The sequence below is a fragment of the Schistocerca cancellata genome, chromosome 2, assembly GCF_023864275.1.
Source record: "Schistocerca cancellata isolate TAMUIC-IGC-003103 chromosome 2, iqSchCanc2.1, whole genome shotgun sequence".
Classification (NCBI taxonomy): Eukaryota; Metazoa; Arthropoda; class Insecta; order Orthoptera; family Acrididae; genus Schistocerca; species Schistocerca cancellata.
In genome coordinates this window covers 699,814,311-699,826,938 of record NC_064627.1, presented here as the reverse complement: position 1 = coordinate 699,826,938, position 12,628 = coordinate 699,814,311, and the positions used below count along the sequence as shown (strand labels likewise).

The 12,628-nt window shown below is 41.1% G+C and overlaps 1 protein-coding gene across 1 annotated transcript in view; it reads right to left on the bottom strand.

The window, feature by feature from the left end:
- LOC126162479 (ATP-binding cassette sub-family C member 4-like) overlaps window positions 1-9,930 on the bottom strand; it is a 242,101-nt gene extending 232,171 nt beyond the window's left edge. The window contains exon 1 of the mRNA XM_049919021.1: window positions 9,824-9,930. The gene's annotated coding sequence lies outside the window, so the exon portion shown is untranslated. The remainder of the gene's footprint in view (window positions 1-9,823) is intronic.
- Between the last annotated feature and the right edge of the window lie 2,698 nt (window positions 9,931-12,628).

The window sequence follows — 12,628 nt, the reverse complement described above, 5'->3', positions numbered from 1 at the left end:
GTAAAGTTGTCGGTTCACTGTAGGCCGGTCACTGTAGTAGCAGCAATTCGGAATTAAAGAATCGCATTACGCGAACTTACAGTTATCAAGGTCGATATTTCAGCCATTATTTTACAAAGGGATACGATGATGCTGCCAAATTTCAGATATTTGGTTACAGTGCGAAAGAGAAATGAATACAAGTATCGTGTTGTTGACTGCAAATAATGACACGTAAGCGTGTACAGTTTGACTTTCTTGGCCCTTTATGTCTGTAAAAAACCAAGCGGGCGTATGTTATTACATTATTCTTCTATTTTCATTTCAGGCATAAATTTTACGTGCTAGTTGCCAATTACGCATTTATCTTAGTAATTCAGAACGATGCTTCGGTTAGAGACTACAGTTTTCTAACTACGCGCACAAACAGAAACAGGGACGATCATATTACTCCACGATCGTTCCGCGAATTTCAAATGAAAGATCTAGAAATTAAGTCATCCGGCGCTGAATGATGACCAGGCAGCTTAAAACGAAATTGGAGACAGTTAAGGAATTTAGGTCAAATATTATTTTTAATATATTACGTCATTATTACCTTTTTCGTTCACATTTATCACATACCCTTCGTAGAATAAAAATCCCGTGTAAAATGGTACCGCTAAGCCCCGTCTACTAAAAGGTAAATTAAAAGGATAACTTTATTGACCTGTGTACCAAAGCCTGGCATTTTGCGAACATTTTGAATATATCCTAAGATCGAATAGCTTGGCTTTCCAGTGGACGTAAAAGCTTATCTCTAAATTTCTGTACGTATTGAAAATCATGGAACACTTTATTCGGAACGATATAACAGGGCGTTCAGTACAACACCAGTCTGTCGAGTGGCCATGACTGATTGCATAGGAAGTGTTGCGAAAAGTGTGACTAACTTAAAGATTTTTTAATGGATACAACCCAATACAAACTACTGAGAAGCATTCGAATGGTGAGTCTCATATTTCTTCAGATCTGCTGGAAAACAGCTACGAGGTTCACTTCAGAATTTGAAATGACTGTACTAAATCAGTATGGTTGAATAGAGCTACAAGACCTGCACATTTTGCCTGGAATAATTTTTGGTACGTTTAACTCATTCGGTAATACTAAGAAAACTGTCTTACTGTTATTGTTGGATGGTTAGCAACGCTTAAGTAGAGAAACAGAAATTTTCTATGTTCACAGGTATCCTTAAAGGTATGTTCTTAATATTTCAGTCTGGAAAAAATGTGTTTGTTAAATAACTGATTATTTTTTCCAGTGTAAAAGTAAAAAATAACCATCCCCCCGTGAACCATGGACCTTGCCGTTGGTGGGGAAGCTTGCGTGTCTCAGCGATACAGAGAGCCGTACCGTAGGTGTAACCACAACAGAGAGGTATCTGCTGAGAGGCCAGACAAACGTGTGGTCCCTGAAGAGGGGCAGCAGCCTTTTCAGTAGTTGAAGGGAGAACAGTCTGGACGATTGACCGATGTGGCCTTGTGACACTAACCAAAACGGCCAATCTGTGCTGGTACTGCGAACGACTGAAAGCAAGAGAAAACTACATCCGTAATTTTTACCGAGGTCATGCAACTTTACTGTATGGTTAAGCGATGATGGCGTCCTCTTGGGTAAAATATTCCGGAGGCAAAATAGTCCTCCATTCGGATCTCCGGGCGGGGACTACATAGGAGTATATCGTTGTCAGGAGAAACAAAAATGGCATTCTATGGAAGAAAGCGCGGAATGTCAGATCCCTTAATCGGGCAGGAAGGTAGAAAATTTAAAAAGGGAAATGGATAGGTTATAGTTAGAGTGGGAATTCGTGAAGTTCAGTGGCAGGAGGGACAAGACTTTTGGTCAGGTGAATACAGGGTTATAAATACAAAATCAAATAGGGGTAATGCAGGAGTAGGTTTAATAACGAATAAAAAAAATAGGAGTGCGGGTAAGCTATTACGAACAGCAAGGTGAACGCATTATTGCACCCAAGATAGACTCGAAGCCCACGCCTACCACAGTAGTAAAAGTTTATATACCAACTAGCTCCACAGATGACGAAGAGATTGTAGAAATGTTTGATGAAATAAAAGAAATCATTCAAATAGTGAGGGGAGACGAAAATTTAATAGTCATGAGGGACTGGAATACGACAGTAGGAAAAGGAATAGAAGGAAAAGTAGTGGGTGAATATGGGATGGGGTAAGGAATGAAACAGGGAGTCGCCTGGTAGAATTTTGCACAGAGCATTACTTAATCATAGCTAACACTTGGTTCAAGAATCATGAAAGGAGGTTGTATACGTGGAAGAGGCCTGGGGACACTGCAAGGTTCCAGATAGACTATATAATGATAAGACAGAGATTTAGGAACCAGGTTTTAAATAGTAAGACAGTTTCAGGGGCATATGCGGACTCTGACCACAATCTATTGCTTGTGAACTGTAGACTAAAACTGAAGAAACTGCAAAAAAGGTCGGAATTTAAGAAGATGGCACCTGGATAAACTAAAAGAACCAGAGGATGTAGAGAGTTTCAGAGAGCATTAGGAAACGATTGACAAGATCGGGGGAAAGAAATACAGTAGAAGACGAATGAGTAGCTTTGAGAGATGAAATAGTTAAAGTAACAGAGAATCAAGTAGATAAAAACACGAGGGCTACTAGAAATCCTTGAGTAACAGAAGAGATATTGAATTTAACAGATGAAAGGAGAAAATACGAAAACGCAGTAAATGAAGCAGGCAAAAAGGAATACAAATGTCTCAAAAATAAGATCGACAGGATGCGTAAATTGGCTAAGCAGGGGTGGCTATAGGACAAATGTAAGGATGTAGAAGTATATATCAGTAGGGCTAAGATCGATACCGCCTACAGAAAAATTAAAGAGATCTTTGGAGAAAAGAGAACCATTTGTATGAATATTAAGAGCTCAGTTGGAAAACCAGTTCTAAGAAAAGAAGGGAAAGCAGAAAGGTGGAAGGAGTATGTAGAGGGTCTATACAGAGGCGATGTTCTTGAGGACAATATTATGGAAATGGAAGAGGAGGTAGATGAAGATGAAATGGGAGATATGATACTGTGTGAAAGTTTGACAGAGCACTGAAAGGCGTGAGTAGAAACAAGGCCCCGGGAGTAGACAACATTCCATTAGAACTACTGATAGCCCTGGAAGAGCCAGCTCTGACAAAACTCTATCATCTGGTGAACAAGATGTATGAAACAGGTGACATACCCTCAGACTTCAAGAAGAATATAATAATTGCAATCCCAAAGATAGCAGGTATTGACAGGTGTGAAAATTACCATAGCCTTGGAAGAGCCAGCTCTGAAAAACTCTACCATCTGGTGAACAAGATGTATGAAACAGGTGACATACCCTCAGACTTCAAGAAGAATATAATAATTGCAATCCCAAAGAAAGCAGGTATTGACAGGTGTGAAAATTACCGAACTACCCGTTTAATAAGCCACGGCTCTAAAATACTAACACGAATTCTTTACAGACGAATGGAAAAACTGGTAGAAGACGACCGTGGGGAAGATCAGTTTAGATTCCGTAGAAACGTTGGAAAACGTCAGGCAATATTGGTCCTGGACTTACCTTAGAAGGTAGATTAAGGAAAGGCAAACCTACGTTTCTAGCATTTGTCGACTTAGAGAAAGCTTTTGAAAATGTTGATTGGAATATTCTCTTTCAACTTCTGGTGGCAGGCGTCAAGTACAGGGAGCGAAAGGCTATTTACATTTTGTACAGAAACCAGATGGTAGTTATAAGAGTCGAGGGACATGAAAGGGAAGCAGTGGTTGGGAAGGTAGTGAGACAGAGTTGTAGCCTATTCCCGATATTATTAAATCTATATATTGAGCAAGCAGTAAAGGAAACAAAAAAAAATTGGCGTAAGAATTAAAATCCATGGAAAAGAAATAAAAACTTCGAGGTTTGCCGATGACATTGTAAGTCTCTCAGATACAGCAAAGAACTTGGAAGAGCAGTTGAACGGAATGGACAGTGTCTTGAAAGGAGGATATAAGAGGAATATCAACAAAAGCAAAACGAGGATAATGGGATGTAGTCGAATTAAATCTGGTGATGCTGAGGGAATTGGATTAGGAAATGAGACACTTAAAGTAGTCAATGAGTTTTGCTATTTGGGGAGTAAAATAACTGATGATGGTCGAAGAAGAGAGGATATAAAATGTAAACTGGCATCGGCGAGGAAAGCATTTCTGAAGAAGAGAAATTTGTTAACATCCAGTATAGATTTAAGTCTCAGGAAGTCTTTTCTGAAAGTATTTGTATGGAGTGTAGCCGTGTATGGAAGTGAAACATGAACGATAAATAGTTTGAACAAGAAGAGGCTTTCGATATATGGTGCTACAGAACAATGCTGAAGATAAGTGGGTAGATCACGTAACTAATGAGGAGGTACTGAATAGAACTGGGAAGAAGAGGAACTTGTGGCACAATTTGACTAGAAGGGATCGGTTGGTACGACATGTTCTGAGGCATCAAGGGATCACCAATTTAGTATTGGAGGCAGCTTGGAGGTTAAAAATCGTAGAGGGAGACCAAGAGATGAATACACTAAGCAGATTCAGAAGGATGTATGTTGTAGTAGATACTTCGAGACGAAGAAGCTTGCACAGGGTAGGGTAGCGTGGAGAGCTGCATCAGACCAGTCTCTGGACTACTGAAGACCACAACAGCAACAACAACAGATAATCTTCAAGTTCTGAAATTATTAGTATAGGTCGCGTGCGCCTAGTAATGGTTTACTGCAACATATGATGAAAATAGTTTCCCTCATGCTATGTCTGGGCACTTCCAGTACCTGAAACCTTTTACGTGACAGCGAGCGATGCTCATCCTGTATGACGTCTACCATGTCCTTACTTGTTCTGGGGCACCTGTTGTACACTGTCACTTTCGACGCACCGCAAAAACGATTAATAAAGCTATCTGGCAAACCACTGTACAGGGAAATGTATTATTTAATGCCCTTCAGAAGACGAAAAAGATATACATCCACCGTGAGCTTAAAAGGTAAATGTTTTACTGTGCAATAATTTATAAATAAGAACATCACTTTCTATTTATGGTATGGTTGTCATAAATGAATTTAGTTCTATTTACAACATTTCAGAAAGATTGCACTTTTATAATTATTGTCTCATATCTCCTTTCCTAGGCCTTTTTCTCGGAGATTGTTGGTCTGAGACTTTATCGAAAAAAATGCGTTTTAGACAAACAGTTTAGGACACACTAAAAGCTGTCTCTCTAACTGCCGGTAATTTGCTGGAGGGTGGAGGAAACGGTGAAAACTTTTACCATTAAAATGATAAAAATTAGTTTCTTTAACAAACTAGGGAATGTAACAAAAAGCCCTTACCTTAGTACATTAAAAAATAAATTTTAAGCAGTGGGAAACAGAGCAGCAAACTTTACAGGTTAGCATACTCAGTTTTGAAGGTTCTAATTTTAGCCACGTTTCATTAAAAGCTTTGAAGTTTGCACCGTTTCCTTCACCATCCAACAAATTACTGGCAGTTGGAGAAGCTACTTTTAGTGCGTCCTAAACAGTTTACCTACAACGCACTTTTTCAGTAAAGTCTCAGACGTACTATCTCCTAGAATAGGTCTAGAACAGGAGATACGGGACAACCATTATAAAAGAGCAATTTTTCTGAAATGTTATAAATGGAACTAAATTCCTTTATGACAACCATAGTATTAAGATACTTCAGTAACATATGTAAATGAGCAACCTGTTGGTGCGGAAATAACGAGATATTCTTCATATATTTTCTTACCATACCGACACAGTCTACATAATCACTAATGTTCGTGACTGTGATATACCAATCTAAAGTCTTCACTCCAAAATCGTGGAAATCTATCCTATTGATAACTATTGAATCCACTGCGTATAATCTCTGAATAATACAATGAAATCTGTGTTGTATTTTGAGTTCTACCATTCCTCGTCGATGAAAGAGAGAAAGATTGCAGTTTGAAATCTCATCGACGTCGCTGTCACTAGAGACAGCATACTACCTCAACCGCTCAAGGACGCAGGAGGAAATAGGTCTAAAGGAAACATCCTAGCACTCGCCTGATCTGATTTAAGGGAAGCTAAAGCCACGATGATCGGACAGGTACTTCAATCTCATTCGTCCGGAACGCTAGTTTGCTGTTCTAACCATCGCACCACTTCGCTTGCCTGGTTGTTATTACTCCCGTAATCTAGCATATGATCGTATGGAACAGTCTTGTAACTGACTTTCCATTCTAACAGTTCAAATGGTTCAAATGGCTCTGAGCACTATGCGACTTAACTTCTGAGGTCATCAGTCGCCTAGAACTTAGAACTAATTAAACCTAACTAACCTAAGGACATCACACACATCCACGCCCGAGGCAGGATTCGAACCTGCGACCGTAGCGGTCGCTCGGCTCCAGACTGTAGCGCCTAGAACCGCAAGGCCACTCCGGCCGGCCATTCTAACAGTGACACGTATAATATATAATATATGATATCAAGAGAAATTTAAGCTCGACTGAGGAATTGGTAACAAAAATGCCTGTCTTACCTTAGGTGGAGAATAATCTACAGACACAGAAGTAATTTCAGGCGTACCCCAGAGAAGTTTGATTGAAGTCATGCGGTTCAAGTTATATACTACTGACCTGATACACAAACAAATAGTAGCCTCAAATGATGCAGTCACGTCTGATAACGTACTGTCCGCAAAAAGGTACGCAAGTATTCAGCCAGATGTTGATAAGACTTCAAAGTGGTGTAAAAATTGACAGTTTGCTTTAAATGTTCTTAAAAGTAAAATTATGCACTTCGTAAATGAAATACTGTGAATGCGATATCACTGAGACACAATTGGAATCAGACAAGTGATACAAATAGCGGGATGTCATAATTTGTAGGCCAAGAAGCGGAACGGTCACATTGGCTCAGTCGTAGGTAAAGAAGATAGTAGAAACACTTGTGATCCACCCTACTATATTGTTCAAGGGTGTGGGACCCGTACTAAATAGGACTATCTGAGGGTATTCAACGTATCCAAAGAAGGACAGCGCAAGTTGTCACAGGTTTAACTGGCGTATGGGAGAGCGTCATGGATATGCTGGAGCTGGAAGATGCCTACATACAGACCTCAGCTATCCCTCCCCCAAACCTACTTACAAAGTCTCCAGAACCAAGGCTAAATGAGGAATCTTGGAATATGCTACAATCGCTTACGTAAAACTGCCGTAGGGATCTCGAAGATAAGATTAGACTCAATACAGCTCGCATTGAGGCTTTATACATAAATGTTACAGTCAACGTTTACTAGTTTCGGCTTCCTGCCATCATCTGATCTGTTTCAAAGAGGAAAAAAACATTAGGAATACATAAAAACATGGCTAATAATTATACATACTAGCCATACATACGTACATGTTAGCCATACATCTATACACGTAGGTACATATCAAGTGATGCTGATGGCTCGGGGGGCGGCGTCCTATACTTATACATGATTGTCCAAAAAGATGTTGCCACTCATACGGTAGGACACAATTTTAAATTTTCTTTTGATGCAGACTAGGGAGGCTACCCGGCATAATCTGGAAGAGAGAGGAGAGGCAGGAACACGGATCGAAGGGTCTGGGTTACCTACAATACAGAGAAAATTACTTCAGCAATGGTTTCATAAGCATCTTCCAAGGCGTTTAATTATCCGTCGACAGCATGAGAAATTTATTCGCACCGGATCCGGGACCAATGATTGTATAGGAAAGAGAGGAAGTGCAAGAAATATTTGAACGGAAGATAACATCATAAATGCTCAAGGCAAAATTATTAGGAGTCGAAGACAGTCAAGTAAGAGATTAGCAGTGGAAAACGGAATCGCTTAGACAAATGTCTTACGAATTGTCCTCGTCGATCTGGGAATGAAACCACAGCACATTCAAGCCTTACAGGCCCTATCTGACGCTGGTAATACCGCTCGTTTACGAGATGCAGAAGTGTTGCTAGAAATGATGGATATAAACCCTAATGTTCTGTTCTTTATGTCAAACGAAGCGGCAACATGAATAACCACAGTTCAGTCATATGGAGTACAGACAGTCCCCATGACTAAGAGAGCAAACACGATCCTCTCCGAAACTTAACTGTGGTGTGATATTTCAAAGTTTGCAGTACTTGGTTCCTATTTTTAAATGATCAGCCAGTCACGAGAGATTTTTACCTAGACATGTTGCAAAATTTTGTTGTTGATATTCTTCTCCTCCGTATCTTAACATCAAGCTGCTTCCAGCAATTGGTGCACCATCATTTTATTCTTGAAAAGTTCGAGACTACCTGGATGAAACATTTGGTAGACACTGGATTTCAACAGGTGGACCTTTGGCGTGGCCATCACGGTCACCCAATTCGACTCCTCGCGATTTCTGGCTACGGGGAATGTTGAAAGAACGCACGTATGCTACAAGACCTACTGACGTTAATGACCTTGCAGAGCGCATAACACAGCTTGTCCGCTCTATTAGTACGGAAAAATGTGAACGAGCTATGGCCTGTATGGTCAAAAGGCATTCCACATGCACTGAGAACCAAGGAGTACAGGTCGAAGAAGTAAAATAAAATAAAACTCAATCACCTATAAATTACAGCATGTTTTTGGAGAACCCCGTATAATCATAACTGTAGCCGGTATAGTGCGGTTTAAGGCTGATCACTTATGTACATCACTGCCCTCACTGGTTACAGTTATGTTTGTGTAAGTGTAGGATGACGCAGGCCATCACCAGCCCTTGTTATGTACCTATGTGCACAGATTACTTGCGATGATACTTGCGTCAGACTGCTTTTAATGGTATGTATGGCTAGTAAGAAGGATTATTAGCCATGTTTTTTTATATATTTCTAATTTTTTTTGTGTATTGAGCCCTCAGCCAATTGAACTTCCTTTTGTCACATTAGAGGTTTTTTCTCCTGTTTGTAAGTGCCAAATGTGAACGAGGATTAATTTACAGACTTTATGACTTCAATTGACCGCTTCGGGACGGTTAAACAATCGTTCCTTCCACGCTCCATAAGCAAATAGAACGAAGAGAAGCGCTAATAACTAGTACAATGGGAAGTATCCTTTTCCATAGCCCGCCCGGTTGGAGGTGCGGTCTAACGCACGACTTTCGGGGCGAGAAGGAGCGCCTGGTCCCCGGCACGAATCCACCCGGTGGATTTGTGTCGAGCTCCGGTGAACCGGCTACTCTGTGGACGGTTTTTAGGCGGTTTTCCATCTGCCTCGGCGAATGCGGGCTGGTTCCCCTTATTTCGCTTCAGTTACACTATGTAGGCGATTGCTGCGTAAACAAGTTCTCCACGTACGCGTACACCACCATTACTCTACCACGCAAACATAGGGGTTACACTCGTCTGCTGTGAGACGTTCCCTGGGGGGTCCACCGGGGGCTGAACCGCACAATAACCCTGGGTTCGGTGTGGGGCGGCGGAGGGGTGAAGTGGATTGCGGTAGTCGTCGTGGGGTTGTGGACCACTGCGGCTGCGGCGGGGACGGAGCCTTTCCGTCGTCTCCAGTTCCCCGGTTAACATACAATGCAACACATTCCTGTTCCATGCACTTCAAAGTGGTTTTCAGATTTTAGTTATAGATGTAGCGTACAGTGGGGTGGAACAGTCCTGCAGTTGACATCCATTGCAACAGTGAGACGCATAATGAACTCTAAAACACTAATGCACATTGTGGTAGGATGGAATAACATAGCGAAAATGACTGGCGACCAGAAAGCAAACGAACCGTGAGTGCTCCTGTTGGTTCCCGGCCCCGTCCCAGTGCGAGTGCAACAAGAGCTGTCCTGCTGACCACTCCGGGTACGAGGGGACGACTGCAGGCGGACAGTTCCTTCTTCACTGTGGCGCACGTGGCGTGCCGGTGGTCGCGGGACGCTCCTGGTTATCGCCGTGCTCAAGGTCTGTCGCCACGAGTGACCACCGACAACTGGCGACGCCGATATGCACGTCCTTCGAAACTTTGCAGCGACAGGCGTTTTTTTGAGGCAGAGAGACCCAAATAGTTAGTTTTAAAGACTGTGCTGGCCGTCTGCGCCTGAGAAGCGTTTTATTTCTTCTAAGTGATTGTCGCAACGCAACTTCAGTCACGGACAAGTGATAGCAAGTGATAAATTATTTAAATACTTAAACATCGTTACCAGCAATATGGCAATAGTTGTAGTTCTAGTTCACATGGATGTGTGAGTTCGCCTTGAAATTCTGCCCTAAAAATTAAACAATCAAATATGTTTCCCAGTTGCAGCCGTTGGAGTATCTACAAACGATCATACTGGGTGGTTACAATTAAGGTGCAACTACTAACGGAGATCCAGTGCGGGCTTCAATTATAGTACGGCAATGAAACTTGGTTGATATGCTACAGCGTAAATGAGGAACGCATTTACGTTGAAAAAAAATAGTTCCAATTTTTACCGCCAGGTTCAAAGCTAGCACTCAGCAGCATCTCGTCGACGTCTCCGGTACTCCTATTGAACGAACTGTGTAAGTCTGGATTGACTAATGGTCTAACAACAAGTGGCTCTAAGCACTATCGGACTTAACATCTGAGGTTATCAGTCCCCTAGACTTATAACTGCTTAAACCTAACTAACCTAAGGACATCACACACATCCATGCCCGAGGCAGAATTCGAACCTGCGACCGTAGCAGCCGCGAGATTTCGGATAGAAGCGCCTAGAACCGCTCAGTCACCGCGGCCGGCGTCTAACAACATTTAGTACTGTACTTGATAATGGCATAAAAACCTAAATCTGAATAGTACAAATGATAAATATAATAACACACAGTCAAATGTTGGTTTACTCTTTTAGAAAGTACTGTATGACAGTGACTCAGCGCAACCGAAAACTTTTTAAACTGTGTAAGTGACGGTTAATAATAAAAACAACAATAATCGTTTCTCACTCGTTTGACGATTTCTGCCTACGTCCCATTCCCAGTCAATTACAAATGGAAACATTTCTATATGTCTTTGTTGCATTCACAGCGCCAGATTTGCAACTGGTGGCCGAAACTGCAACTAACTATTTCCACAGTAAATCGGTTCCGCATTAACGCATCAGAATATCTACTAAGATTCGCTTCCATACGATAGTTACAGCCCGCACTGGACGTCTCTGTGTAGGTGCACTTCAATTATAACCACCCAGTGCAAACCATCCGATGTTTATGATATCAACATGCTGTTGTGTCCAAAGAATTTCTACCTTCTGAATGTTCTAAGTAGGACAAACGAGGTCAGATTTCAAGGTGAATTTGAAATTAAATGATATTAAATGAATAGCCGGCCGGGGAGGCCGAGGGTTCTAATCGCTAAAGTCTGGAACCGCGCGACCGCTACGGTCCCAGGTTCGAATCCTACCTCGGGCATGGATGTGTGATGTCCTTAGGTTAGTTAGGTTTAAGTCGTTCTAGGGGACTGATGACCTCAGAAGTTAAGTCCCATAGTGCTCAAAGCCATTTGAACCATTTTTATTAAATGAATAGTAAACGTTAAGAAACTTTTGATTTGCCTCTCTTTTTTTTCTTTGGTTAATCTATGTCACAACGGGTAGAAACGGACGTTCTTCACTTTACCCTGCTTTGTGCCTCTTTCTTAATCCGCTGCTAACGTGATCTACATGTTATGTCTTACCGTATTCCAAGCCTTCTTCCCCCCTCTCTCTCTTTCCTCCACAACCTACCCTCAGGTAGATGCCCATTGCAGGAATTTCGTAGCAGTATACATGCCAGCCAAGATGTTGCCTTCATTTTTACTATTTCCGTTAGTGTTCCTTCCTTCCATCTTCCTTCTCATTCTATCAGTCCATTTAACTTTAGGCGTATTTTTCTGCAACCATTTCTTTAAACTACGCAAGTACTTGTCTTTTTTTTTCTTTTTTGTGAATACTGCTGTATAATACTATAATCCACATTAAACATTTTGCAAATTTCTATCTTAGTCCTATCGGGATACTTTGTGCCATCATCAATCTTTCCATCTCTTCAAAAACAGTTTTGTCGATTCTTATTTTACTACTTATTTCTTCACAAAGTTTGCATTTCTCCCCATCACATTTTCTAAGTACCTAAGAGATTTATCTTCATCCAACTGGTTTCCTTGATAATCATACTTCGATCGAACTTTCATTTTTACTAATTCTCGTAACTTTCGTACTACCTACATATGTCTTTATCCGATTCTCTTCTTCCACTTCTGCAACTAGAAATGTAGTTCTTTCTCTGATTCTGCGAGCGCTGCTTGTAATCTCTGTATTTAATCGTCTTTATCTTTTGATTTCCTACTGTTATGCCTCTTGTTGTTATGTTTTTTCTGTTAATTATCCAGCATAAATATTGAGCCTTAGAGAAAAACAACACGTCTGTGCACCACTTCTTCCAATACCTGTCTTGTCTGATTTACTGCCACCCTTTTATAATGTGCACTTTTCCTTTGGTCCTTGCTTTCTACATTGGCGCCTCCCAAGGTTTTTAGGAATATATTTGAGTCAGCTCAGTCAAAAGCCTTTCTAAAAATCAACAAAACAAATGT